This window comes from Pseudonaja textilis, chromosome 5 (genome assembly GCF_049901715.1).
Source record: "Pseudonaja textilis isolate UNSWEBS1 chromosome 5, rPseTex1.2, whole genome shotgun sequence".
In the NCBI taxonomy this organism is placed as follows: Eukaryota; Metazoa; Chordata; class Lepidosauria; order Squamata; family Elapidae; genus Pseudonaja; species Pseudonaja textilis.
The window spans coordinates 38,602,559-38,630,343 of record NC_141994.1 but is presented as its reverse complement, the minus strand read 5'-3'; the positions used below and the strand labels follow the sequence as shown (position 1 = coordinate 38,630,343).

Sequence of the window (27,785 nt, the reverse complement as noted above, 5' to 3'; positions counted from 1 at the left end):
CATTCTGTATCATCTTTCTTCCAGGAAACTTAAGGAAGCATCCATGGCTCTGTTTCATCTTGATGACAGGTGAGTTAAGATGAGAGGTGGTAAAAGATGGTAAGTATCTCAAGCTCACCCAGTAAGCATCTTGTATTTTCCCATTCATCCTCTATCACTCCTAAACATTGTATCATGTGATATAAATGTTCTCTTGCTAAAAGAGGCAGTGAAGAAATATATATGTTGTCCTGATATTGTCCATTATCCTTCCTGATTTCTAGTGGGAACTGATATTTGAAAGGGATAATCAATGTAAAGATATTGTGAAAGATTGTAAGAAGGCTAGGAAATATGAGGGAAAGCAAAGTTTTTTAAAAATAAAATATTAAAGAGATAGAAGATAAATCCCTTGGTATTTAACTTATAAAGAGCAACTCAGCCCATATGGCAAAAAACCTGCGAAGAAACCTTTCAAACTTTTCAAGGAGGTTCTTCTTTAATGAACTCACTACAAATGAAGGTAGGAAATTCTTCTTACACTTTCCAAAATACTGCTATTTATTCAAAGACTAGCATTAAAAATACCTTACAGACGTATGTAGTTCTTATTTCCTTGATCTTGCCCAGTTGTGTGAGACTTGACAGAAATCATGTTACCATCTCTTTTATTACATTTAATAAGGTGATGATCTTATTACTAAGAAACTTGTAAGAACTGTGATTGATTATTAAATAAGGAACTATACTGAATGGCATCTAACTAATTGGGGAATTTATTGCAAGTCCTCCCTTTTCAGTTTTAGTAATTCAATGTAGTGATAGATCCCTCTGTTCTCCTTTAAAAATAATATATAAACCCCCAGTATCTAGCTAATTTTCATAGTCACACTCTTATTCTAATGAATCTGATCATGGATAAGAACTATATACTTCTGAATATAATATTACATAATGAACAAGTGATTAAAACTTGTTCTTCTCTGCTGTCTTATCCCGAAGTAATGTCTCAATGAGATAAAGATAAAATATAAATATAAATATCCTTCATGTCTGCCACAGACACACACACATCAAGTTGTTGCCTTTTTTAAGGCGTGGACCTAGCTTAATATTGTTTGCCTTCTGGAATATTCTGGAATATTTTTGTTCAATTTACCACATCCTTGGTCATCTCTCATCTAAAATAAACAACATTATTTAGCTTTTTAAGCTCAATCAACTCTATGGTAATACAATCCCAATTGCTATAAGAATGATTTCCTTAACATTTCTTCTTGCTGAACTTGCTGATAAGAGAACATACAATTTATTGCATTTGATTAAAAAACTATTTTTGACATATATTTCACTGTGACTAAAACACATTTTCTAAATGGTCAGTTTGGGTAGTTCTTGGGTGGGAAACAATTGCTTTTTTTTTCTTCCTGGGTCAGCATAAATACGTTCATAAACACAAATTGGTATCAATGGTAGAGATATCATTATGCTTGTTTGGGTTGCCACCTTCCCTCAGTTTATCATGAAATATGACAGTGAAAGAGGATATCTTCACTTTCTGGATATTCAAGGCTTACCTTGCGAACTCCCTCTGATACTCTTTTTAATTGTTGGTAAATTATTGGGTTAATTAATTAATTAATTACTTTTCTTTTGGCTCAGTATAGCTATAGAAATTTGTAAAAGTTAAACTATTATTTCAATTCCTTTAAATATCGGGACATAATTATTTCAGGGAAAGAGTATTTATTGTAAATATTTAAAGTTAGTTCTCTCAGACTAATGTTGTAAATTTTAAAATCTCAGTGAGCTTCTGGGAAAGTTAAATGCTGAAAAAAATGAATATTCAAGATTTATATATATGTACTCAGGAAGCTTCCAATATTAATACCTTTTGAGTTTTTCTAACAAACTTTCCAAGTTACTGAAAAGGCTTTTATTGGGAGGACAAAATATGAGGTTTTCTTTTTTTGGCCTGATTATAGTATTTTTAACCTTCCTTCCTTCCTTCCTTCCTTCCTTCCTTCCTTCCTTCCTTCCTTCCTTCCTTCCTTCCTCCCTCCCTCCCTCCCTCCCTCCTTCCTTCCTTCCTGACTGACTGACTGACTGACTGACTGACTGACTGAAAAGAGAAAGAGATTCTACTTAATCTATGTCAGGAGATTTTCAGCTATTTTATCAAGGATTTTCAGGGGCCTCCTTAGAGATAGAATTCTGCATATCTATTATTTTATAGTGATACAATTTAATAATTACATAAAGTTTGAATGTCTTAATATCAACACAGTATGATAGACTTGCAGGGCCAGTGCGTTGTGCAACAAGGTCACATAGTGTAATAAGATTGGGACTGGGTTAGGGACTACTGTCCTCACTGTGAGTTGTGTTTGGGTGGGTGCACGAAGGGAAGCTCAGCCAATCTCATTGTAAACATATTGTACTCTGACAATAAAGGAATAATGATTAATAAAAGAAAGGATGTACATTTAACAAGCAAACAAATAAATATAACTATATCTGATACACACCAGAAAAAGAAGTCCATTTAAATTATATATATAATATAACAGTTAAGATTTCTGTTGGAGGTACAGAAAAGTATGACAGGATATAATATATATATTTATATATATATATATATATATATATATATTTATATATATATATATATATATATATATATATATATATATATATATATATATATATATATATATATATATATATATATATATTTGTTTTCTGAGGTTCTCATGGTATTTATATGTAGATCTTTGGTTGTTCGGTTTCTCGCGAGATTTGAGTATCTAGGCAGTTGATGAAGTCTCATTCATCATCTTCAGGCTTCTGTCTCCAGCTCTGTGCTTCTCAGAGTAATGGAGATTGCACGCTCCTCCTTTTAACTGCCAGTGGGGTGGAACTTGATTGGGTGGGGCTTGGCTGTGTCTGATTGGGTGGGGTGTGTTCTCATTGGTAGGGTTTGGCTGTGTTCTGATTGGTTGGGGAGTTAGCCGTGTTCTGTTGGTTGGAGCGTGTTCTGTTCAGAGGAGGCTTGGTTGTGCTCAGGTTAGTTTTAGTTGCTGGGGATTTGAGCTGAGAGTTGTGATCTTGCTGTTTGGCTTCTAGTTCGTGGTCCTGCTGCATCTTCATAGTTTGGGTGTTGCTTATTCACATGTCAGGTGGTTGTCAGTCCTTCATGGAGCCTGCGGCTGCTGAGGTCGCTTCTTGTTCATTGAGTTCTATAGCTGTTTTTCGCTGACGTGTTCCTGGCTTGATCATTCTTTGTTAGGTTTGTTGATTATGCTGTGCCAATTCTTCATGCCAATGCCCTAACACATACACTGGACAAACTAACAGAAGAATAAGCGCACGCATTGAAGAACATAAGAACTCAATCAAAAAGAAGAAACGACCTCTTCCCTGGTCCAACACCTCAAAGCCACAGGACATGAAATTGATTTTAAAAATACCAGAACTATCGCCAAAACCGAACACTTCAACAGCAGAATAATCAGAGAAGCCATAGAGATAGAAAAACGCCCACACAGCATGAACAAACGAGATGACACCTCCCGCCTTCCAGCCATTTGGAAACCCGCCTCATGAACAGACGAGTACCTAACATGAAGAAGGACACTGGACCCACACCCATGAGAGCCACACAAGATGCCACCACCACACTTCCATGTAGAAAACAGACTCCCACCCATTCAGAAAATGAGAAACGACCATGGACCAGAAGCTGCACTGCAGCTGCATCACTACCCACTTCAAACCCTCTGAGCCATACATGAAGCAAACCAACACCCACTATGAAGATGCAGCAGGACCACGAACTAGAAGCCAAACAGCAAGATCACAACTCTCTAGCTCAAATCCCCAGCAACTAAAACTAACCTGAGCACAACCAAGCCCCTCCTGAACAGAACACGCTCCAACCAATCAGAACACGGCTAACCCCCAACCAATCAGAACACAGCCAAACCCCTACCAATGAGAACACACCCCACCCAATCAGAACACAGCCAAGCCCCCACCCAATCAAGTTCCACCCCACTGGCAGTTAAAAGGAGGAAGCAGCTGCAATCTCCATTACTCTGAGAAGCACAGAGCTGGAGACAGAAGCCTGAAGATGATGAATGAGACTTCATCGAAACGCTGCCTAGATACTTCAAATCTTACGCGGGAGAAAACCCGAACAACCAAAGATCTACATATATATATATATATATACTTTGACTTTGTCCAGAAATTATATGACGGTAGGATGGGAATGTTTACTCTATATGGCTTATAATTTATATATTCAAGATTTCTTTAGTGCTACTGGTAGATATGTAAAATGTGGTATTTTCCAAGAAAACATGGAAATGATTGTTTATTCAAATAACAGCCTGTTATAAATAAAAATAAATAAAATTTTCATCTATAAAATAATGTATGGTAAAAGTTTAGGATCTACTTGTAAGCTTGACATAAAAAATGTTCTCAGAATTAGAAAGAGCAAAGAGAGAAATAAAATGAACATGAAGGGTATACTTTGAAATATAGAAAAAAGTGCAAAGTTATTATTCACCGGGAATTTTGTAAAAAGAAAATATTAAATGATGTTATATTCTAATGCAAACGAGGAAAAATTGCAGGACAACACATGTTGCCTCTGTTGAACTATTTTATGTAGTTGTGTAAGAAAATTGTTCTGAATAGATACTGTTAATAAATAACATGACAGTCATTGTTATTTTTGTTTGATATATTATTTGAACCATGCTTTTTATGGTAATTTATTAATGTATTACTTTTTATTATAATACGTACATTTTACTATTATTGTTATTATCTACTGGATTTATATTAATCCATTAATAAATGACTAAAACACAAAGAAACATATTTCATCTAAATATTCATCTTTGCCTATTTTATGATGAAGGGAAAATGGTAGATAAGCTAGAAGCTGTTATTGAGGACTCCATTGTCTGAAATCCTCAATATATATTCCTCTTTCCTCTTGGAGATGTGCATTTGGCAAGTTTGCCCTTTTTTTCTTTCTGCAAATGTTGAGCATTACTAGATTGTATTTGCAGCTCAAGGGCAGCATTGTGGCTCAGAGGTTAAGACCCTGGGCTTGTCAGCTGGAAAACTAACAGCCCAGGTTCAAGACTTGAGGGTCTTATGATTGGGTGAGCTCCCATCCTTGCCCTGACTTCTGCCAACCCAGCAATTCAAAAACATGAGAATGAGAGTTGATTAATAAGTACCACTCAATGGGAAGGTAACAGTGCTCCATGATGTCTTGCTGACCATATAACTATGAAAATGTTTTCAGACATTTCATTGCTGGCTCAATGGCCTTGAAATGGAGATGAGCTCTACCCCTATAGTCAGCAACAACTAGCAGAATAAAATCTGCAGGGACTATTTACTATAAGAAGGAAAGTCAAAGCAAAAATAAGCCAATGACTCTACCACCTATTCTTGGGAAGCAACTAAGGCCAGGAATGGTCAGGTTTAATATCAGTCTCCTGCCCTTCAACCACTAACACAATGTTGAACTGCAGGATGCAGTTCAAAAATTGCATTTGCCTATATCCACAAGGATGTAGTTATGCTGTCAATGCTTGGTCAACTACCAGCCAACTGGAAGGTGGACTGATACCTGAGATAAAAGACATCTGCAGGGAGGTATTTTGTGTATATTGCATATGACTATGGCTTTGAGCCAACTCATGAAAAACCGAGAACTTGAATTTGGTACCTAGAATGATCTGCTGTTTATATTCTCAGCCACACAAATTCCTTTATTGTATTTTAGTTCATGTATCATTTTTCCCCACAGGAATGAGTAACATATATTTTAAGCCCTGACAGACTTGTTCATTGAAAAATGAAATGAAATTTAAAGACAGCATAGCCACAGGGGGGAGTCGCACAAAGTCAAATGGAAATATTTTTTGCAAGAGTTAATAGTACAGTGACTCTCTCATAAATCTGTTATTGCCTGAGTACAGATCGGTTGATGCACTGACTTGGATTTTCTCTTACAACTTAACCCCTTAATAAGGGTATTACAAAACCTGCAGAAAGAATGAGTGTGAAACACAACATTTTGATAAATAAAATCACCTCTTACTGTATGTTATTTAATTGCAAACTATATGGCTAATGATAAATTCCATTCTAAATTTTACATTTGTAAAATAGAAACTACAGCCTGTATTAAATTCTTTCTTTCCTCCTCCTCCTCCTCCTTCTTTCTCATACCATGAAATTTATGAACGAAATGGGGAAAGTTATAATAAGGAGATCTTCAGTTTTGTATGAGTTCTAATAATGAAATGTTTACAGTTATAAGTTAAAGTTCTGTTTGGCTCAGCCATTTTAATATACAAAAATTATCTTGTTTGCATGACATTTAAGCAACATACAAAAGAGAAAGAGAGGTCTGCAAAGCAATTTGAAATTATGTCATCTTTTGAAAGAAAAAAGATGTTCAAAGGGCATCTTAGCCATAATACTCAACAGACATTTTAGAACCATTTCTTTTTTTTTATCTCCATGAAAAATTACCCAGAATCTAAAATGTTATTTCATGCTTTCTTTGTGAGTCCAGATTCTTTATTGAAAATATATGAACTCATCTCAGACAATAATTGCGAATTTATTAGACTGGATTATTCAATATTTCTGTTCAATCAGCTTTAGTGAACATTAATTGAAAGTTCATTCCAGCTGTATCTGATCCAGATGTACTTATTAACAATGCAATCACAACAGGTTTTTAAAACTCAGATATTGTGAGTGTGTGTGTGTGTGTGTGTGTGTGCTGAGATATTGGCTCAGTAGGTAATACTTCAGCCATAGATGGTCTTACAAAAAAGCCAATCAATCTGCAAACATTAACTCCATCAACTAATCAAGAAATAACAACACAGCTCTGATCACACTTTGCTTGCACAAGCATGAAGCCGAAAGCACCATCGCCAAGATACTCTCAATCTTACAAGGGAAAAGACCCGAGCACACCAAGACCTGCATACCTGTACCCATGAAAATCTATGAAAACAAATATATATATATATGTTTATATGAGGTTCTCGCGGTATTGTATGTGGATCTTTGGTTGTTCGGGTTTTCTCCCGTAAGATTCAAGTATCTAGGCAACGTTTCGATGAAGTCTCATTCATCATCTTCAGGCTTCTGTCTTCGGCTCTTGCTTCTCAGAGTGATGTGAGATTGCAGCTGCTTCTTCCTTTTAACTGCTAGTGCGGGTGGGACTTGATTGGGTGGGGGCTTGGCTGTGTTCTGATTGGGTGGGGGGGTGTTCTCATTGGTAGGGGGGTTTGCTGTGTTCTGATTGGTTGGGGGGTTGGCCGTGTTCTGATTGGTTGGAGGCGTGTTCTGTTCAGGTGGGGGCTTGGTTGTGCTCAGGTTAGTCTTAGTTGCTGGGGGATTTGAGTTGGTGAGCTGTGATCTTGCTGTTTGGCTTCGAGTTCGTGATCGTGCTGCATCTTTATAGTGGGTGTCGGTTTGCTTCATGTATGGCTCGGAGGGGTTTGAAGTGGGTAGTGATGCAGCTGCAGTGCAGCTTCTGGTCCATGGTCATGTCTCATCTTCTGAGTGGGTGTGAGTCTGTCCCACCCCCACTAGCAGTTAAAAGGAAGAAGCAGCTGCAATCTCACATCACTCTGAGAAGCAAGAGCCAAAGACAGAAGCCTGAAGATGATGAATGAGACTTCATCGAAACGTTGCCTAGATACTTCGAATCTTACGTGGGAGAAAACCCGAACAACCAAAGATCCACATACAAATACCTGCGAGAACCTCAGAAAACAAATATTGCACCTCTACGGGGAGGAAACCCACCATCTGACCAGGACTTATGAAAAACTTGAAGTCCAAAGAGCTTCCATTTTATGTGACCTTGCATTCCTATGCAACTGCCGAGATCAAAATTTAATTCCCACAAGCTTCCAATTGAAATTCCACATCAACACAGCAGCCACCAAACGCATCCTAAAAAGAACAGAATTGGCCCTAATTAGAAATGAACTTCACACAAAAAGGTTTCTCCTAGACCAAATCAACAAAGATCTCCTCACACTCCACCTCAGACTCAGCAACAAGATTCACCCCCTACTTTGGGACAAATCCAAACAACTCGCTGTCTGGAGAGCCGAAACACAGACCACCCTCAAGACAGACACACACACCAACAAACTCAGGAAACTACAACAACGCCAGAAACCAACTCCTCCCCCCACAGCCACACATGAAACAAACAGTGCACAACATCTCAGACAAGATCCTCACTGAAGCTGAAACCAAGGTCCTTTCAAAAGGATTCAACTTTGCTGTCGCTCCCAAACACATCCCCACAGAAACCATCCTATGCGGAGTTGAAACCAGCCTGACCAAAACCAACCCTGACGATGCTAACAAAATCAGACTCGAAATCACCAACATCCTCTGCACTAGCAAACCACCCAAAAGCAACTTATCCAAAGAAGAACAAACTGCACTACTTAACCTGAAAGAAGACACCAGCATAATAATCCTACCAGCAGACAAGGGCAACGCGACAGTGGTTATGAACACATCTGACTACCAAACCAAGTTAACCAACCTACTCCAAGACCCCACATACAAACCCCTAAAGACAGACCCCACCACCTACCTAGAAAAAACTACCAAATCCAAAATAAAAGCCTCCCCCATCAGTGAAGAAATCCAGCAAAGAATCATACCCAGAGAGAAATCATCCAGATGCCCTAAGCTTTATGGTCTCCCCAAGATACACAAAGAAGGAACCCCACTCAGACCAACAGTCAGCTCCATAGGCTCACCTCTACAAAACCTGGCCAAATTTCTCGCCAAACAACTACAACCCTATGCAGAATCCATCAACTCACACGTAAGAAACTCATTCCAGTTCATCGAGATCATAAAGAAACAAAACTTACAACCTAGCGACCTACTAGCAAGCTTCGATGTCATATCCCTCTTCACCCAAGTGCCAATAAAAGAAGCCTTGACAGCCATCCAAAACAAATACAACCCTCCCAAGCACATCCTAGATCGGACCAACCACTGCCTATCCAATACATACTTCACCTACAATGGACAAAAATACAAACAAATAGAAGGAGCACCCATGGGATCACCCTCTCACCTGTCATCGCAAACCTCTACATGGAACACTTTGAAACACAAGCTCTAGAAAAATACGACCACAAACCCAAACTCTGGCTCAGATACGTAGATGACACCTTCATAATCTGGCCACATGGGAAAGAAAAACTGAACAACTTCCTCACACACCTCAACAGCCTACACCCCAAAATACCATTCACCATGGAAACAGAAGCCAACAATCAACTTCCTTTCCTAGATGTCTTGGTATACAAAAGATCCAATGGCTCCCTAGGACACACCATCTACCAGAAGAAAACACATACAAACCGCTATCTACATGCACTCTCACACCACCACCCAGCACAGATCAATTCCGTAGCCAAGACACTCATCTCCAGAACAAAATGCTTAGCCGATGAACAACACCAAAAAACCGAACTACACACTCTCACCAACGTACTTACAGCCAATGGATTCCAAAGAAAGAAGATTACCCACCTAATCCAAAAAGAAACCCCAACCAAAATCCAAGACAGAGAACAAGAAAACGGCAAAGCCCTCCTCCCATATATAAAAGGCACTACAGACAAAATCTTTCCCATGATTGTGATTCCTACTGAATCAGACTGAGAGACCATTTAAAGGCTTAGGAACCTTTTGCAGGTGTTATGGCTTAATTAGCTGATTAGAGTGGGACACTTTGAGCCTAGGATATTGAACCTTTTCACAATATTCTAATTTTCTGTGGTTGTGGATTTGGAGTTTTCATGAGCTGTAATCCATAATAATCTTAATTATGACAAATCATGGCTTGAACTATCTTGCTTTGCATGTAATGAGTATCTCATATATTAGTTTCACCTTTTAAGTTGCATTACTGAAATAACTGAACTTTTGCATGATATTCTAATTTTTCGAGTTTCACCTGTATGTGTGTGTGTGTGTGTGTGTGTGTGTGTGTGTGTGTAGAATCTCCATATTCAACTCATGTAAAATTAGGGATTCATTTTGAAAAGAAAACAGACAAAAAAATTATAAGATGTGATAATGATAAATATGTTTTGTCATTACTCAGTTGAACACTTAATAAATGACAAGATTTGAGTTTTGTGATCCAGGTTTCTTTGGTAGTTGAAATTTTGGGATGCTGTCTGACTTGATTTCTCTGGATTGTTTCAGCAATGTTTCAGGCTTCATCTCTTTGCTTCACTCCTGACCTATAACAAGTTTATCATTTGTTGATTATGTCTTTTGACTGCGGAATAAATAGAAGCATTAAACAGTTATTTTAAAACCTTGCATAGAACACTAATGTTTTAGCTATTTTTATGAAACTGATTTTGGGTATTTTTTTTCTTCTAAAACATGCATCAACTTTGAGATGGGCAGGTAGAACATTGTCTTTTGTCTCATTGGAATATTAAATTTGCTTATTTCATTAGAATATTAAATTTGCTTGGTGCAAACAAGCAAAAATTTCTCCTTCTCCTCCTCCTCCTTCCTTCCTTCCTTCTTTCCAAACTTTTCCTGATAAACTGAACAAAAAGAAATAAGATTCCATTTAAAAAAGGGTGTGAAAGCAAAAATCACATAAAGCTCAAAAGGATCATTAAAGAATCACTAGTATCTACAGAAACACTTAGAAAAAAAAGTAACATTTAATGGACAGTTAAATGTCCCTAAAATATTTTAATAGACTTAATTGTAACCTTTCAGAAAGTTAAATCTTAGACATTATATTTTACTCACCTCAAATAAAGTATACAGTGACTAAACATAATTCTTAGTTACACATTCAACGAATTTAATTTCTTTTTCTCTTAATGTCAGTGTGGTTGTACAAAAAACTGACATAAACTTGTCTGATAGCTGGGAAGATTCTTCAATATGAGGCACAGTCCATCAGGCACAGAAGTACAATATTGGGCATTATAGGATCTCCTACAACCTTTCATATACTGCTGCCGTTTCATTGTGCATCTGGATTAAGCAATGGAAATTAAATATAGTAAACTACTGTAAGTTTGAAAAAAAAATTAAATACCTACTTGACAATTGTACCTTTGAATCTGGTGGAGCTTTCCTGAAACCGACATATTTATTTAGGAGCACCTAAATTATTGCTTTTTAGCAAAAGAAATAACAAAGAATTTGTGGCACTTTCAAGAAGGAGCAAAAAAAAAAAAACCTCTGGAAATGTTGTGTATATCATTGTAAAGCAATCACAAACAGGTATTGGATAAATTTGTAATTCATATACTCAATGAAGTATAGGAAAGGTTCTAAGTAGCCTTGGACAACTCACTGATCAATAAGTATTACCAGCTATTCGATTTTCAAAATATCATGAAAATGTCTTACATCTAACACCAATTTTTAAACAACCATCTTTTTGCACAAGTCCCCAAGGATTCAAACTATTTTATCATGGCATTGAACTTATATGGTGTTAGAATAGAATGGATTTGGTTACAGAAACAGAAGTAATGTTCTCCTCATGCCATTTATCCAAACACATCTGCTTGATATTATTTGGCTGCCAGTGTGCAACTAATATAATTTTGTATCTAGTCAACAGTGTAGCAATTGCCACATTATAATCTTACTATAGATTTGCTAGTATTTCAAATCTTGGAACATGTAACTCTTCTGTTCTTTACAATAATTTTAATTTATAAATTGCCATCTACTTTAGAAATGTGATGGTTTTTAAGGAAAAAATGTCTCTTTTCATACTTAGTCAACTGTGATTTTCTATTAGTTATTTAAAATAATTTTATACTACACTCAGCATTATGGTAATGACATCTGTAGATGCAAGATTTTGACTTTTTTTTTTATTTTCAATTATTAACCTGAGGATTCAACAAAACACTTCATAAAAGGTTTGAACCACAGGTGGTATTCAGCAGGTTCTGCCCAGTTCTGGAGAACTGGTAGCAGAAATTTTGAGTAGTTCAGAGAACCGGCAAATATCACCTCTGACTGGCCCTGCCCCCATGTAGTCTCTGCCTCACAAGTCCCAGCTGATCATCTGGGCCTTCTCTTGTTGCCCTGTACAGGAGAACAGATCTGGAAAGCAGGTTAGTGGGGTGGTGAGAGAATGGAGATTTTGCAGTATCCTTCCCCTGCCACCCCCACCAAGTCACCCCCACCAAGCCATGCTATAGCCACCAAGCCACACCCACAGAACCGGTAGTAAAAAAATTTGAATCCCACCACTGGTTTGAACAAATTCATTTATAATTTTTGCTAGTTTCTTTACATGCCCTCTCTTATATTATTTACATGTTTCCTTTATGGAACATTTATGGATACAAATATAGTACAAAACATTAAATTAATAATAATGCTCCATTTGTGTATATCCATTTCATGTATTGGAGCAGCTAAGCAAATAAACAATGTTGAGCCTGTTTGGTGTAGTTAAAGCATCATAGTAGGAACTGAGACTTCATAAATTCAAGTACCAGCTTAGGCACAAGGTCAGGTGGGTGACCTTGAGCCAGTCATTCTCTCTCTCAGCCCTAGGAAGAAGGCAATGGCAAACTACTGCTGAAATCTTGCCAAGAAAACAGCAACTAATGCAGGTAGCCACCAGGAATCAAAAATGACTTGATGGAACAAACATATACAGACACACAGAGAGTATATATACTCTAAATCCATCTCAATAAATCTGCATATCATTTTATCCCATCGTGAACTGTTCAGTAGGTCCGATTGCAAATATGAGCTGAACCAATTTCAATAAAATTTTGGCAATTCCTTGGGAAAACTTGAATTTCAAAGAAAATGATAACTTTATAATTGGACTTTATAATGATTTGCTTAATAAGATACTTCTGGTTTGTCGGCTTCGGTGACAGCAAGGATTCGCTTTTCTCTGCGATCCCTGCTGTGCTAGCTACCTTGGTGCCTCCGATCCTGACGGATTTGGAGGCTAAGGCTGCCCTGTTGGGGCAGCTGAAGAAAGGGGGGATCCAGACAGGGGTTGAGGGGTATCGCAAACCCCCTCCCCAGCCGGCAATAACCCCCTTCTCTCAAGACGGTGGAGCGGCAGTCTTAATGGCCGCCATAAAGAAGCTGGCAACTGGATAAAGAATGTGCAGGAGGAAGAAGAAGGAGTTTTAAAACGAAAGTTTTTTCTTGGTCGAACTGGGACCTTAAGGACATATTCAACACCTGGGAAAGTATTGGCTTTTTTCTGGATGCTACAATGTTCCCGATTGATGTTTTCAGCGGCAAAGAAAAGTGATGAAAAGGGGAAGTTACTCTCCCTCCCTTATGGAATTAACAAATGGACAAGGGAAACCTGCCTTTTAATAGAAGGTAAAACCTAAACTCCTTTGTTATAAGTGGGAAGGGAGAGGCTTGGAAAAAATTTTTTTTACTCTAAGACTTTGCTGGAGGAGATGCCTTGAAGATAAAGAGAATAGAAATTAATTCTAAAAAAGATTTAAAGCACAGACTGGACATTTTTTCTTTCCCTAATTTGACTTTACCCCTAGAAGGGAAATTGTAAAAAGAAGAAGTTTGTACTCTGCCTGGACTGTTTGATGATTGCGGGATTTTGGGACTTTTGGGAACTGTTTTAAGTTTGGAAATAACTGATTGGCTTAATAATAAGAAGAGGATACAGAAAAAGAAGAAGAAACAGTTTAAAATGGCTCTATCTCTTGACGAACTAAAAAAACAATATTTAAAAATAAGGAAAGAAGGCAAAGATGTTATGGGAGAAGCCCTTTGTTTCTTAGATATGATGCTTGTCATGTGTCAGCAAATTAAACAACAGCGGAAGAAGCCGAGGAAGAAGAAGCCATTTTTAATGAACTAAATGGTGTGACTAAGAAAGAAAGGAGAAAGAGAGGAGTGAAAAAGAAGGACTTAACAAAAAAATATTTATGAAAGAGAAAAAGAAGATGCAAAGACAACAGAATGCTAGAAAGCAAAAGGAAAGAGGAATGCAACAGAAAGGGGAAACCAAGAAGGCAGAGGTTTGGAGAGGAGGGGGTAAAAAGTTTAGGTGGGCTAAGAAGGAAAGGGAAAAGGGGGAAAAAAGTTACAAAGGTATAAAACAAGATGGAGAAAAGAAATTTTTTTTTAGGGATAATGGGTAATGTATGGTTTTTTTTTTTTCTTAAAAAAAGGGGGGATTCTGCAAAGTACACATGAGTATTGTAATAGTGGTATTTGTATTATAAGTAGATAATCAGAACTTTTTAAGATCTAATAAAAGGCTAAAATATTAAGGTATAACTTTAAAATGTTTAATAATGAATGATTTTAAGTTTTAATAAAATACTAAAGGGAATGTTTAAAATATTAGTCTAAATATAGAGTTTAATGGATTAATGTGTTGACTGTTATGGATTTATTATTGTAGTATTGGTTTCTGAAATAGTAGAATGTACTAAGCAGAATCTGATTGGGATTTAGGTCTTATTTTAAATTTTAATTTAGGGGAATGATAGAAAGGCATCATACTCTGATTAGTGATTCCAGGGGAAACTATTCTTTTTTATATTGGAAATGAGACAGATGTAAATGGAGAAATGGACAAAAGATATAAAAAATATTTTTCTTTAAAGCAAGATTAAATATATAAAACAGAATTAAGATGAGGCAAAAGTGGAGAGGAGTTATATAATAGATATAGAATGGTAAACAAGATAGGTAATGGTATATAAGAAGAGCATGAATTCAATTGAAGTCCATACAAAAAGAGGTAATCTGGGGCCAAGTTACTTTCTAAAAGAAAGTTTTATGTTTTTATGTTTATGTCTTATGTGTGTGTGTTCAATTAAGAATTAAATAATAAAATCTCGGAGGAAGACTAGATGAGAACAATTATAAGCAAGCCAGAGGAAAATATAAATGTGATGATTGAATAGCAGATAAATTAGAAAGGAAATATGATTGAATAATGATTAAAGAGAAACAATGTGGAATTTGGTAAAGGGAATTTACGTGTTTATATGGAAATGGGATAAATTATAAGTATGTGATATAAAGCAATGTGTTACCTGCCTTGTAAAGATTTACAATGGAAAGAGGTTTTATGTTTTTAATGTTTAATGATGTTTTGTTTTGTTTGTTTGTTTGTAAAATCAATAAAACTTGTTTTTTTTTTAAAAAAGATACATTTTAAGTAAATCATTATATAGTGAAAACATCATGACTGAATTTTTGTATTGTTTTAAAAAGTCATGTCTTGTATACAGTGAAAAAGTTTAGACGTTGAAAAAATTAGAAAAATTGCATTTTGTTATTTATATTTTTTCTGCATATAGCTCTATTATTTTTAAATATTGTTATAATTTTCAGAGCATCAAAGAGATGGTGATTTGGGAGGACCATTTACAATGATGCTGTGCTTTTTGAGTGATAGGCATGATGTTGCTTCCTTTTGGGAAGCAAAATATATTAGACCAGTCCTGAATATTCACTTCCTTGGATTTATCTTTGCCATTATTTTCTCCTTTTGGACAGTCATGCTGAATTATACAAATTAGCTCCTTTATGGAACTAAGTTTAAAAGAGCAGTGAAGTTACTTACTAAATAAAAATGTGTTTAGTAACCTCTATACTAGACTAAATAAAAGGGTAGTTTGGTGGCATGTTTGGTTTTGACATGACTAAGGAAAAAAGACTTCTTTTCGTTTTATTTGGTCTTCTTATAACACTGAGAAATCACAGTGTTTAAACTGAAATAAAATGTATGGATTTTTTAAACTGTAGGTCAAAATTAGCATATCAAGTAGCTTGAGATAGAGAAATTCATAAGATGGTATTTTGATAATAGGTACAGGAATATTTTAGAGACAAAAAATATTAGTCAAAGGAGTTATGATTATGAAATAATTTCTATTCAATATATAATATTTTTTCTTGAGAATTCTACAAGAAGGTTTTTCTTCACACAGAAAATGTCATTGAAACACATGCTAAATAGAATTTGGATTAAAACTATCTTCTAACATGGATGTTATGTTAAAAGCACAATGGCTAATCCTAGCATTACCTACAGGACACTGCAAATGAATATTATATATAACAATTTCCTTAATTATTTATAATTAATTAATTTTTTCACATTTAAATAACATATGATGTAATTAGTGGAATATTACTCTCACATGTTAATTTTGGACAGAACTTAACTTAGTTGGAGAGCTGACTGAAAATTTTAGAATATATAAAAGAAGCTACTGTTTTTTACTTAGAAAATAATTATGTAATTCATCTTCACAAATGACTGATAATGGCCACTGACTTGGATGGCTTTAAAAATAATTGGAGAAGTTCAAAGAAGATGGTTTTGGTTAGGACTATCAGCCTTGTGATTCAGTGTTATATCTGAACTGAAGATAGTTTGCCTCCAAATATTCACTGCAGAGGAACAATTAAAAAAAAATCTTTGTGAGATGGCTTTGGGCTGATTACTGTAAGAAACAAAATGCTGAACTAAGATAGCTTTGCAATATTCAGCATGTGTGCATGTGTGGGAGAGATTTTACACACACACACACACACACACACACACACATGATTAGAAATAAATATATTAAATGGTACAAAAGTCTTCATCACTTTTAAATTGAAAAAGGATACGTATGGCCCTATTTTTTAAAAAAAAGTTTGATAAATGTGTTTTCACTATTGTATATGTAATAAATTATAATAAATTTTAATCCATTATTTCAAACTCTGCTGGAAATATTGCTCTGGGGATCATACTTATGTCCTCCACTGTAAAAAAAAAAGATGAAACAATTCATTAAGTTTCTTTCATAAACCACTGTGTTGGTTCTGATATGTTGAAAAACATATTTGTCTCCTTTCTTTCTTTCTTTCTTTCTTTCTTTCTTTCTTTCTTTCTTTCTTTCTTTCTTTCTTTCTTTCTTTCTTTCTTTCTTTCTTTCTTTTCATTATTAGTTCAGATTCATGTTGCCAAGATACATGCTCAGAATCATAAATACAGTAGACATACAAACTGAGTATAACTTGTAATTGTTCTGCCATTGATTCAGAGGAATGAAGAGTGTACCAATTATCTACATAGTTGTCTTCTCTTAGAAAGAAATCAGTATAGAATTAGCTTGATATAAATTAAATTAAATAGGAATACATGTATTGATTTCAATATGTTTTGGATACTGGTTACTTTGCTTTGAATTACTAAGACTGTCTTTCATCAATATCCAAATCTCATGCATGCTTAATGTGTTCTGTATTATATACATTTAGTTGCTGCCTTTAAAGCAATGTTTAAAATAATATTCTCAGGTCAGTCTGTATCCATGATTTTGGCTCATTTTCAGCCATGAAAATGCCTGAATTGTGTTTTTGTGTTGTCATGCCAATTATACAAAACTGGAGCAAGGTTGGAAGGGGGAGCACAATGTCACACTGGAGTTTGTGGAGAATTTGTTTTTAAATTGGCTTTCCTCTTATTTCATCACCACTCTCAGCTCCTGGACATAACGAGTCCCTTTTCTATTCTATTCTTCTACTGAAGAAAAGAAGGATGCAATTTTAGGGCTGCATCATATAGATGTACAGAGCCATTTAAGCAGGCTGTTAGAATCTTTATAATATAGCACTACTATATTAGCATTGTGTGATTCCCAACCCTTTTCCTTCTATAGCATGCTACTTCTGTTCTTCTTATAACATAGTCAAGAATTAAGAAGTCTTACTTCTAAGAAGTGCTATTTTTCTCTTATATCCTACTGCTTAACATATAGAAGCTCAAATTTGACATATTAGCATGTCCCTTGATCACATTACCAAAGCAACTGGGTTAGTTCTCTTGGAGACAATCCTAAGGAAGTAATCTCAACAATGTGATATCTTCTTTGAGGAAAAATAAGACTCAAGTAGTTATAGGGAAGAAGAATTTTGATGACAGTTTTTACTCTATCTGCCAAATCTGAGCACTTCTTATATTTGCGCAGCTTAACTTCCAGGATTCTCAAAAGGTTCATGGGTAGAGGAGGCTGCATTAAGATACTGTTTAAGAAAAGTGGCAAGAAATAATAGGTAAAATGTTATAAAGTTTGGCAGCCATCTGTACTGGATTACAACATTAAAATATAAATGGGTTTTTGGAAATGTAACTCTTGATGCATGATTTGGATTCTCTAGGTTCTTATGATTTTTGATGAAAGTCTCTTGAATATAATATTTAAATAGAACTCTAAAAGTCTTCATTGAACATTAAAGCAACATAGCACACTTCCTGATACTGATATATTTTGCTGATTACCGATGGTTCTTCAATATTAAGACAAAAGATATTTTCCCAGCCCTTTGCGGGGATTGTGTGGGCTAAACCTTTTTGCATGCAAAGGTTGCACTCTACCATTCAGCTATTCAGCCTTCCCAGAATGTCACCTAATATTGCTTTAAACAACATCAAAGCTAAGGATGGAAAGTACAACGTGATGAAGGCTTGAATAATTATATTGTTTTTCAGTTAATAACATTACAGAAAGTAACTATATGATTTAGACATTTTCTCCATATCATAATTATAATTGGAAAAAATGTTACTGCAACTATTGCTATAGTGCTAAAATGAATAGGATCCAATTCACTTTTGCATCTAATGCATTTCACAAGATGCTTCCAGGTTTGAAGCTCTAAATCAGGGCTGTGAAACTCCTGGCCTATGGGCCAGATGCGTCACATGTTGGCCACGCCCAGTTTAGCAAAAGGAAAAAAAGTCCTGATACCATCATGATGTTGTGAGTTTGACACCCCTGCTCTAAATGAATTGAACATGTTGTCATCTACCTCTCACTTTGGAGGTCATTAATCTCTATAATCTAGCAGGCCAACGTCTGTCAGAACAGACACTTTTTTAATAAGAACCTCCATGCTTCTGGAGAAAATGGAAATGCAACTATGTACAGTAGCATTGCTAGGACAAACAATGACAGTGTAGTCAGAAGGTCATTTTATGTATGTAAAGCAAAATGACAATAATTGAAAAAAGGATTCCCAGAAATGTACATCTTAAATGAAATAAATTGTAGATAAAAGTGAAGCAGAACAAGTGTCAGGTTTATCTGTATCTATTGTCTATCTACAGCATCTACCTATCTTTCTATCTATCTTTTTATCTATCTATCTATCATCTATCATCAATCATCAATTCTCTCTTTATAAACATCTGGCTTCTCTTTTCCAAAATGGTTCAGCCCCCATCTACAGTGAGAATGCTTTTTTCCTCTTGTCAGAAGTTGGAGCTGTATCAATGGGAAAAAAAATGGATGATAATCAATTCAGAAGACATTTCAAGACATGAACCCAATTAACCTGCCTGTTGCAATCTTCATGTTATTTTTTTTTCCTTCAAAGCTTGTTACTCGTTTAAACTATGGCACTGGCTTTAAAAATTTGAGAAGGGCTGGATTTTAATGGATTATTCTCAGTCCTAATTCTTCATTGACATTCTCAATGGAATGCTTCACAGCCCCTTTAATAAAGAGGGAAGCAAAGAACATGTATACGTTAAAATTCATTTTATGTTCCCTAATTAACCTAGACATTAATGGTATTTTAATTTCTTGTTACACCAAAGTTTTACACTTCATTACATGTCTCTGCCAATAATTATGGCCCGTATTGATTTTCTGTCTTTTTAGGTATTCAGGAGTTCTTCAAGACTTGTCTCTTATTGGATTGTTTTTCTCACCCTAAGATGACATTATTAAGTTCTGGGAAACATTGTAGAGATTGTTTTAGGTTGCTGTTCCTTTACCTTCTTTATCACCTTAGGAGTTAATAGTCAGATTGATAGAAGTTTACTCCATTCATTTTCAGTATCATTTCAATGTCCTTCTTTTTCCAGCAGGTCTTAAACTTGGTCAGTGATTAATTTCTTTGTATTGTACAACTAAAATGGCCAGGTGGGAGCTGTATATCCATCTTACACAGACTCATAACTTTTTGGCAACTCTTTGCATATATTTCTGAAACTGTTCTTTATTTGCCATTAGTCCCTTAACCCGATCTTTTCACATGTAGTTGATTAACTAGGAAAATATATAGACATGCTTTCATTTGTATTAATATTCTAATTTGGAGGTTCACAATTTGAGTTCTCAGAGCCAAATACAAAACATAAAACCTTTGAGTGCAATCTCAGAAGTGCTACTAAAGTTGCCACCAATTAAAAAATTTCAACATGCTAGCAAGAAGAAACAATTGCATAAAAACCATGTTATCTCTAATTAATTTGGTTTAGAGTAAGTGCCACTGTTTGTTCAGGCCCCAGCTGAATGCTGAACCTTGTATATGACTCAAGGGCCAAGTTGTACACTCCTATCCTAGTATATAGGTCACCAATGAATGCAATGTGGATGAACTACATCTGCATTTGGATGTCCCACCTGCTTCTGAGTGCATACATAAAAATAAAACCAAAAAAATCCAACAATCTTGCTGCATAGAGCTGATGAGTAGGCAAAGAACCATGAGGATGGGGCAAGTTAAGTTACTTGATTCTAACTGGAAATAGGCTGGACCAGTGGTGGGATTCAGCCAGTTGTTAAATTAACCCCACCACACACACACTATCAAAGTGGATCCTGGGCACTGCGCTGCAATGGAGAAATGGGCAATGGAGCAGCCAGCACGAGGGAAGGAGAAGGATGCTTTTCCTCTTTCTTCTCCCTGCTCCTTCTTCCCTTGTGCTGGCCACTCCGTTTCCCATTTCTCCACTTTGATAGAAAGACGGGGGTAGTTTAACAACCAGTTCACCCAGGGTCAGGTCGGCCATCGCAGGAAGCTTGTCCTGCATGTGTGGTGGAGCTGGAGGACGGGGATGGGCCATACCTCCCACAACAGCCAACCTGACCATGGGCAAACTGGTTGTTAAATTATTTGAATCTCACCACTGGGCTGGGCTGGGCTGGGCTGCATTTGTCTCCGTGCTCCCAATCAAACTGAAGGACGGTTTTCTGGGAGAGTTGCATTTTGATATAATAATGAGGTGACATTTCAAAATAATTATAATCAGATACTGAAGGGATTATTTTTGTAAGGGGAGAAATGCAGCAAGAAAAAGAGGATGATTTGCTTGGAACATTCACACATAAGTGAACACATTTCTTTTACAGGAAAGAAAAAGTTATGCAGTGCTACTTATCTTTCTGGGTGAGTGAATTTCCTTCAGAATGCCAGCAAACTTTCAAAACACTTTCGCTTGGTGCTGATTTTTTTTTTCAGAGTTCTCAATTAGCTGTTTTTCTCACACACGAAATTGGAACATTACAAACTCTAAGTGAACTGTTTCTTATTTCTGAATTTTATTCAGAGCATTGTATTAAGCCTCCACACTTCTGTGCTGTGTTAATAAATCTGCCACATTCAAAAAAGAAGCAAATTAGAGGTGCAGCTTCCAATGCAGAGCAGCCTTCACCAATCTGATTCCCTCCAACAGTAGGACTAAAAATTTTGTCAGCCCTGGGTGCTAAAAAGATGTTCAGCTATTTCTTTTTAAATGGAACTTAGTAATATTCAATGCTTTTAACTGTGGGGTAGAAATTATTATTGCATTTAATATTGATCAATATGATTGAGGCAGCAATATTTATTTCAAACAATCCCAGCTATTGTCTCTTTTGAAACGAATATTTCTATTGAAATAATAATTCTTTCATTTCTCAGTTAATTCTAATCAACAATTCAAGAATAGCAGTCCATTATTTAGAATTCAAATACTTGAAGGAAACACCTGCCTAAAAAAACTTGAATAAATGAGAGGATTCTTGGGTTCACAAAGAATTTGTAAAAATATACCTAATTTCCACGAATTGTGTTTTTTTTTTTCAATTTTTGACAAAAGGGCTTTTTTCCATATCTAAGTTCAGAAAGAAAAATAAAGAGCACCTGGAAACAGCTTTTGGCAATTTAGCACCATTGAAAGCTCCTTCTTTCACCCAACCTTTTAAATCTCATTTTTAAAGATAAATATAATAATGCAGTTTTATGAGTTTATGACTTGAAAATTACTGCAGATTCCCTGACTTGAATATGTATGAATATTTGTTTTCATACTTCCACATTCCAGCCTCTTTGGGAGGGGGAGGCAATTGGGGATGGTACCAGAGGTGGTATTCATCAGGTTCTGACCAGTTCTGGAGAACTGGTAGTGAAAATTTTGAGTAGTTCGGAGAACCAGCAAAAATGGAGATTTTACAGTATCCTTCCCCTGCCACGCCCACCAAGCCATGCCCACAGAACCGGTAGTAAAAAAAAATTGAATCCCACCACTGGATGGTACACTTTGCATGTCATCAAAGTTAATGCAATGCAGATACACACACACACACACACACACATTGCTGCTTCTCCAAATGGAGTTCTAGACGTTGATTTTATCCTATATAAAGCTGTACAGTTACAGCCTATATAAAGCTGTACAGTTACAGCCACTGAAAAAGTTGGCAGTGAAGTGGTGTTTCAATTCCTATGGTCTGTTCTGTGGAGCAGAAACTCTTCTAGATATCTGAAAAGATGGTCCTCCAGAATGTGACATTTTGTAATCATAATCAAAGCATTAGGTTATTAATATTGTTAGTGTTACTTATATATGTTCTAATTAGTCAAGGTGGATAGCATTAAAATGAAATACTATACATTGATGTGTAAAATAAATGTGTCCAATGCATAGAAGAAAACTGATTCAACTACTTTGTAGGAAGACAGTAATTACATCTGTTTTTTTAAAGTATTTGGGAAGGAGGATTAAAAACAAAATGCTGGAACATATTTTAATATGAGGGCACTCTCTATGAGGTAGATTGATTTGATAATGATTGATCCAGCAGAACTGTGCAAGTTCCACAGACAACAAAAAATGTAAACATGGGTCTCGGCATTCACATTCCAATCCTTTACACTAAGATAAACTTTACACTTTGCAATTTGGCTCCTTTAAAAAATAAATAAAGGCTTCCTCAACTTTGTCAGGTACAAAGTTATTTCCAGAGGTGTAGGGATGTTGAGCTCAACTGGTGCACACACATTGTCCCAATTTATAATGCTTGAATATTCTCCACAGAATTTAAAATCTAATTTTCTAGGGACATAAAACACAGCCATAGCCATATTAGTTTATTGAAAAGGCACAAAAGAATGTGTAAGCTTTCATTTTTCAAGAACAACCTAGGGTTTCTGCATCAAGGTATCTCTCCTATACAGACTTTTGCCCTCTAGATATAAGACCTTGGGAACATTTTGAAATACCTGAAAAGGCCTTTTGGAGAAATATGAATTCTCCATTCTATTGATTCATGGCATCAGTGTTTAACAGCTTCCTACAATGCAAAGGGATGGCTCAAGATGAAGGGAATTACCCAGCATGATCCTCTGCTCCAACCCTTTAAAGTAAGAATAGGAAAAGGGCTCCATATGGTTTTTCATAGACACCTAGTTGGACATAGTTCACTACTTTTGCAAAATGGATTATCTTCCACTGCAGTTCTACAAACGATTCATAATGCTATAGGTTGTTTTTTTCCTCTGTTTGGAAGTTCCTTACTGTTTCTCTTTTCCTTTCTCTCCGAAGTAATTTTTTGCTTCTTTAATTACATTAATGTTAAGAAGAGGAGAAAAATATCCTGGGGATTCTTGTCATCATGCTAATATATCAACTGACTGTGAAGAAAAATAGTTAGCTATCCATCACAGTGTACTTGAAAAGAAGTTTGAACAATTACATATTCAGGCTTTGTGTTTTGGTCTGTTTCCTATACTCTTCTCATGTAACTTGTTTCAGGAGAACATTTTTCACCAAAATTCTCACTGAGGTACACTTCATGCCACATTTCTCTCATAAAGCATTATCACTGAAAATAGAGAGAACATATGCTTTTAAAAAGCCTTTATTCTTTTTATTTCTGTTGAATTGCAAATGTCATTTTTTCCTTAATGAAAATAATATTGTAATAAAAAGAACTCTATACTCAAATATTTTATGATCATGGCAGCAAGAATTCAATGCTAATTTCTCAATGCCACCTTCTTTTTGAAGACATAAATGGCTTTGTAAAACTGCAAACATTGTTTACCCTCAATAGTGGTATTTTAACTCAACCTAAGAGTGAATTCAAGAGTGAATTCAATAGTGAATTTGTCAGAGTTTTTTCATGAACTAGAATAGAGCATGGTAACAAGGTCAGCCAATGAATAAGCACAGCAACTAAGTCAGCCAATGAGGACTGTTTGGAAACTGAAACTAGAAGTAGCCTAAGCATGGCTCTATATTAATCTCTGCAGCTCTGAAGCTATGTTAAGCTATGAATCTGTCTATTGAAAATGAAACTGCTTATCTCCTCTGCTGTGTGTCTTGCTTGCCTGCTGAACTAAAGTGAAACTGATGTCTGTTTCTAAGCTCCTGAGTTGCTGCTCTGAACCTGTAACATGTCTGCTTCTGTTTGAGTTTGCTCCATATTGGAGAAATCTACAACTGGTATTCTAAAATTAACTTCATATGTTTAAAAAGAAGTTAAACGAAGTCTTAATCATCTATGTTTACTTTTCTGGTGTTGAATTTACACTGCAATACTCTGAACATAATTGCCAATGGAAAATACTGGAATAATTATCTTCTTCCAGCATCCTTTAGGACAGGGGTTGGCAAACTTTTTGGCTCAGGGGCCACATTGACTTTTAAAATTTGACAGACGGGCCGGGTCAGCACAAGATTTTTTGGGAATTGCCCCCCACCCTTCCCCCCTCTTCTTCTCCTCCTTCCCCTCCCCTCAGAGGCCCCCTGAGTCAGGAGTTGCTATCGCCAGCGCAGCTCCGCACGGCTCCAGTCCCGCATTGCCTTGGGAAGGGAAAGGCAAAAAGGAAGAGCCGCGGTGGCGCTTTGCAATGGCAGCAGCGGCACCAGAGGCTCAGGCTCAGCGGCTCCTGGTTTTGCCTTTCCCTTCCCAAGGGAACACGGGACTGGAGCTGCGCAGAGCTGCACCTGTGGTAGCAACTCCTGACAGCCCCAGCCGGACATCTGAGCAGAGCCCAGGCGGAGGGAAAACAGTGGGCATTCCCTGGGCGGCCACCTAAGCCCCGCCACCAGGGAAGCAGCTGCCCAGCTCCGTGTTGTATGTGTGATTTTATGGCGCGTGGCGCGGGGTCTCTTTTGGCCAGCTCCAATTTTTTTTCAGAGGGGAATTTTTTTTTTCAGAGGCGGGCCGTATTAAAATGACCAACAGGCCAGATGTGGCCCGCGGGCCGTAGTTTGCCCACCCCTGCTTTAGGAACATTCATCCCTTTATTTGACACAATTATTTAATTTCTACTTTGCTCCTATTCCGTGCGTGCACATGTGAAGTTGCCTAAAAATCTGATTTGGGCAACAATTAGTGAAGCAGGTTACAATTTTATTTAAATTTGCAAGAGCATTGTATTTAATGATAATGGTACAATGCAAGAGCATTGTATTTAATGGTAAATGTATTTAAACTTTATAATTAGAAATTATAGAGATGAGCAAATTATAGACATATAGTAAAGTTTAGTGATTAGCTCACTATCTTTTACTAGGAATAGGTTAAAGGAGTCTGTGATGCCTGAGAAGAAAAGCAACCACTTTAGATTATCAGCGTTTTAGACAAAGAGGAGGCAGAAAATTAACGCTTTGCCCATACTTGTCCCCTTATGGTTAGTAAGTCATGAAGTATTAAAGAATCAACATAATCAGACTCCGATTTTTAAAACTCACTCCTCCCCCTCAAAGAAGAAAATATTTACTTTTTCATTCAGAAGCCCAAGGTGATGTAAATAGCACGCCCTCTAATTTTCCCACACAAAAGTGTTTGAAACAGTCTCTTTTGAGTTGGGCAAACTTAACAAAGCTAATGAATAAATTTCTGTGGGGAAACTCTTTTCCTCTGTTATTAAACAAGTAGCATCTAATTTCATTTTAGGCATATTCCTCAGCAGCGTAATATGCTGACACACAACCCAATGTATTACCTCCTCTTCTTTTACCCAGTTTTTCTATTAACAAGTAGAAAAGAGCATGAAGGCTCAACCTGAGATCTAAAATATGTGGTAAGTGGATTCAGTGATGGGATTCAAAAAAAAATGTACTACCAGTTTTGTGGGTGTGGCTTGGTGGGCGTGGCAGGGGAAGGATATTGTAAAATCTCCAGTCAGAGGTGGTATTTTCTGGTTCTTTGAACTACTCAAAATTTCCTCTACCAGTTCTCTAGAAGTAGTCAGAACCTGCTGAATATCTCCTCTAAATGTATTTTTTTTTCTTAATATTGAATTATGCAGTGTATAGCTTCTCTAACTAACTAACTAACTAACTAACTAACTAAATAACTAAATAACTAAATAACTGTATGTGTATACACACACTGTATTTTTAAGAGGTACTTTTAGTTTTGTTTGTCTTAGCTTCTTTCGGTTTCTAAATTGTTTTAACTACTACTATTTAGAATTAAGAAAGATGTTAAAGATTCTGGCCAACAATTTCCCTGGGTCAGTCAGGTTTGCAAATGATTTTTCTGGCCTGCTAAAACCTCTTACCTTCCATTGCTTTATTTCTGAGTAACTATTTATGCATGATAGATTTATGCTATTCTATACTTCTCTTCAGCATTTTTCTCTGGGCTACGCCCTGCTCCACTTCAGGATATCTCAAACTCCTCTTGTACCAACATCTTAGGAGTTGGTACTGGAGTTTCAATTGTATAGTGGTGTCAAATCCATTTCAGGATGACCATCCAGCCATTTGCTTTCATAAAACTAGCAACCAATCTTCAATAGGTAAAACTATTTAGTTTTTCTTACTTGCCAGAATCTACACTTCCAGTTACAATCTCTTCCCTGATTCTTTTTAAAGAAATTTGGCATGCCCCTTCCAGAATCTGATTTGCGGTAGAGGCCAAGCAGCTGACAGGAAGTGGGAGTGTGGCTCCATTGACTGTGGAAGAAACTGGGGAAGGGCAAAGGCCGGCTAGGCAGAGCAGGGGTGAGGGAGAACAGGGGAGAGGAAATTCAGAGGAAGACCCAGGCCCACCCCCTCTTCATCCTAGGGCACGCAGGGAGGAATGGAGAAGGGAGCAAAGTGAGTTGCGTGGTTTACAGAGGAGGAAAGGGTCCAGATTCCCTTCATTAGCTGCAACTAGGAACACAGTATTTAAAAAGGGAAGCTGCGCACAGCAAAGTTGATGGGAGCAAATTGTGAATTATCTAGTATCGTTGAGTCTTATCTGGGTTCCTGGCATCTTCCCACCTGTGTGTGTTTTGCTGGGCTTTCAAGTCTGCAATTCCTTCTCCTACCCTGTCAAGTTAGTTATTGAAGTGTGGTTTGTGTGGACTTTTATTTACAGTTTGTATGTACTTTGTTTTCGGACTGAATTTCCTCCACTTAAAGACTGTTCTTGAGAGAGTTTTTTCTCTAGCTGAAGGTAACCTGGACATTGGGGGCAAAGTTGGAGGTAGTAAAGGGACTTCTTGCTTATTTGATTGTTGCCTTTGTGCCACATCCTGGGTCATCACATAATTCCTCTGGCATTTCCAAAACCCCATTCTGATGCCAGTTGATAACCCTCTTCCTATGAAATTCTTTTGTCTTACTGGAAACTAAACTAACGTCTAATCTCTTAAAAGCACAAAGCAATTAATAAGAAATATGGCTG

The 27,785-nt window shown here is 36.5% G+C and overlaps 1 protein-coding gene across 2 annotated transcripts in view; it reads left to right on the top strand.

Annotated features, from left to right (window-relative positions):
• MGAT4C (MGAT4 family member C) overlaps positions 1-27,785 on the top strand; it is a 354,112-nt gene that overhangs the window by 292,830 nt on the left and 33,497 nt on the right. For both annotated transcript variants that reach the window (XM_087934524.1, XM_087934523.1), the window contains exon 3: positions 25-69. The gene's annotated coding sequence lies outside the window, so the exon portion shown is untranslated. The remainder of the gene's footprint in view (positions 1-24; positions 70-27,785) is intronic.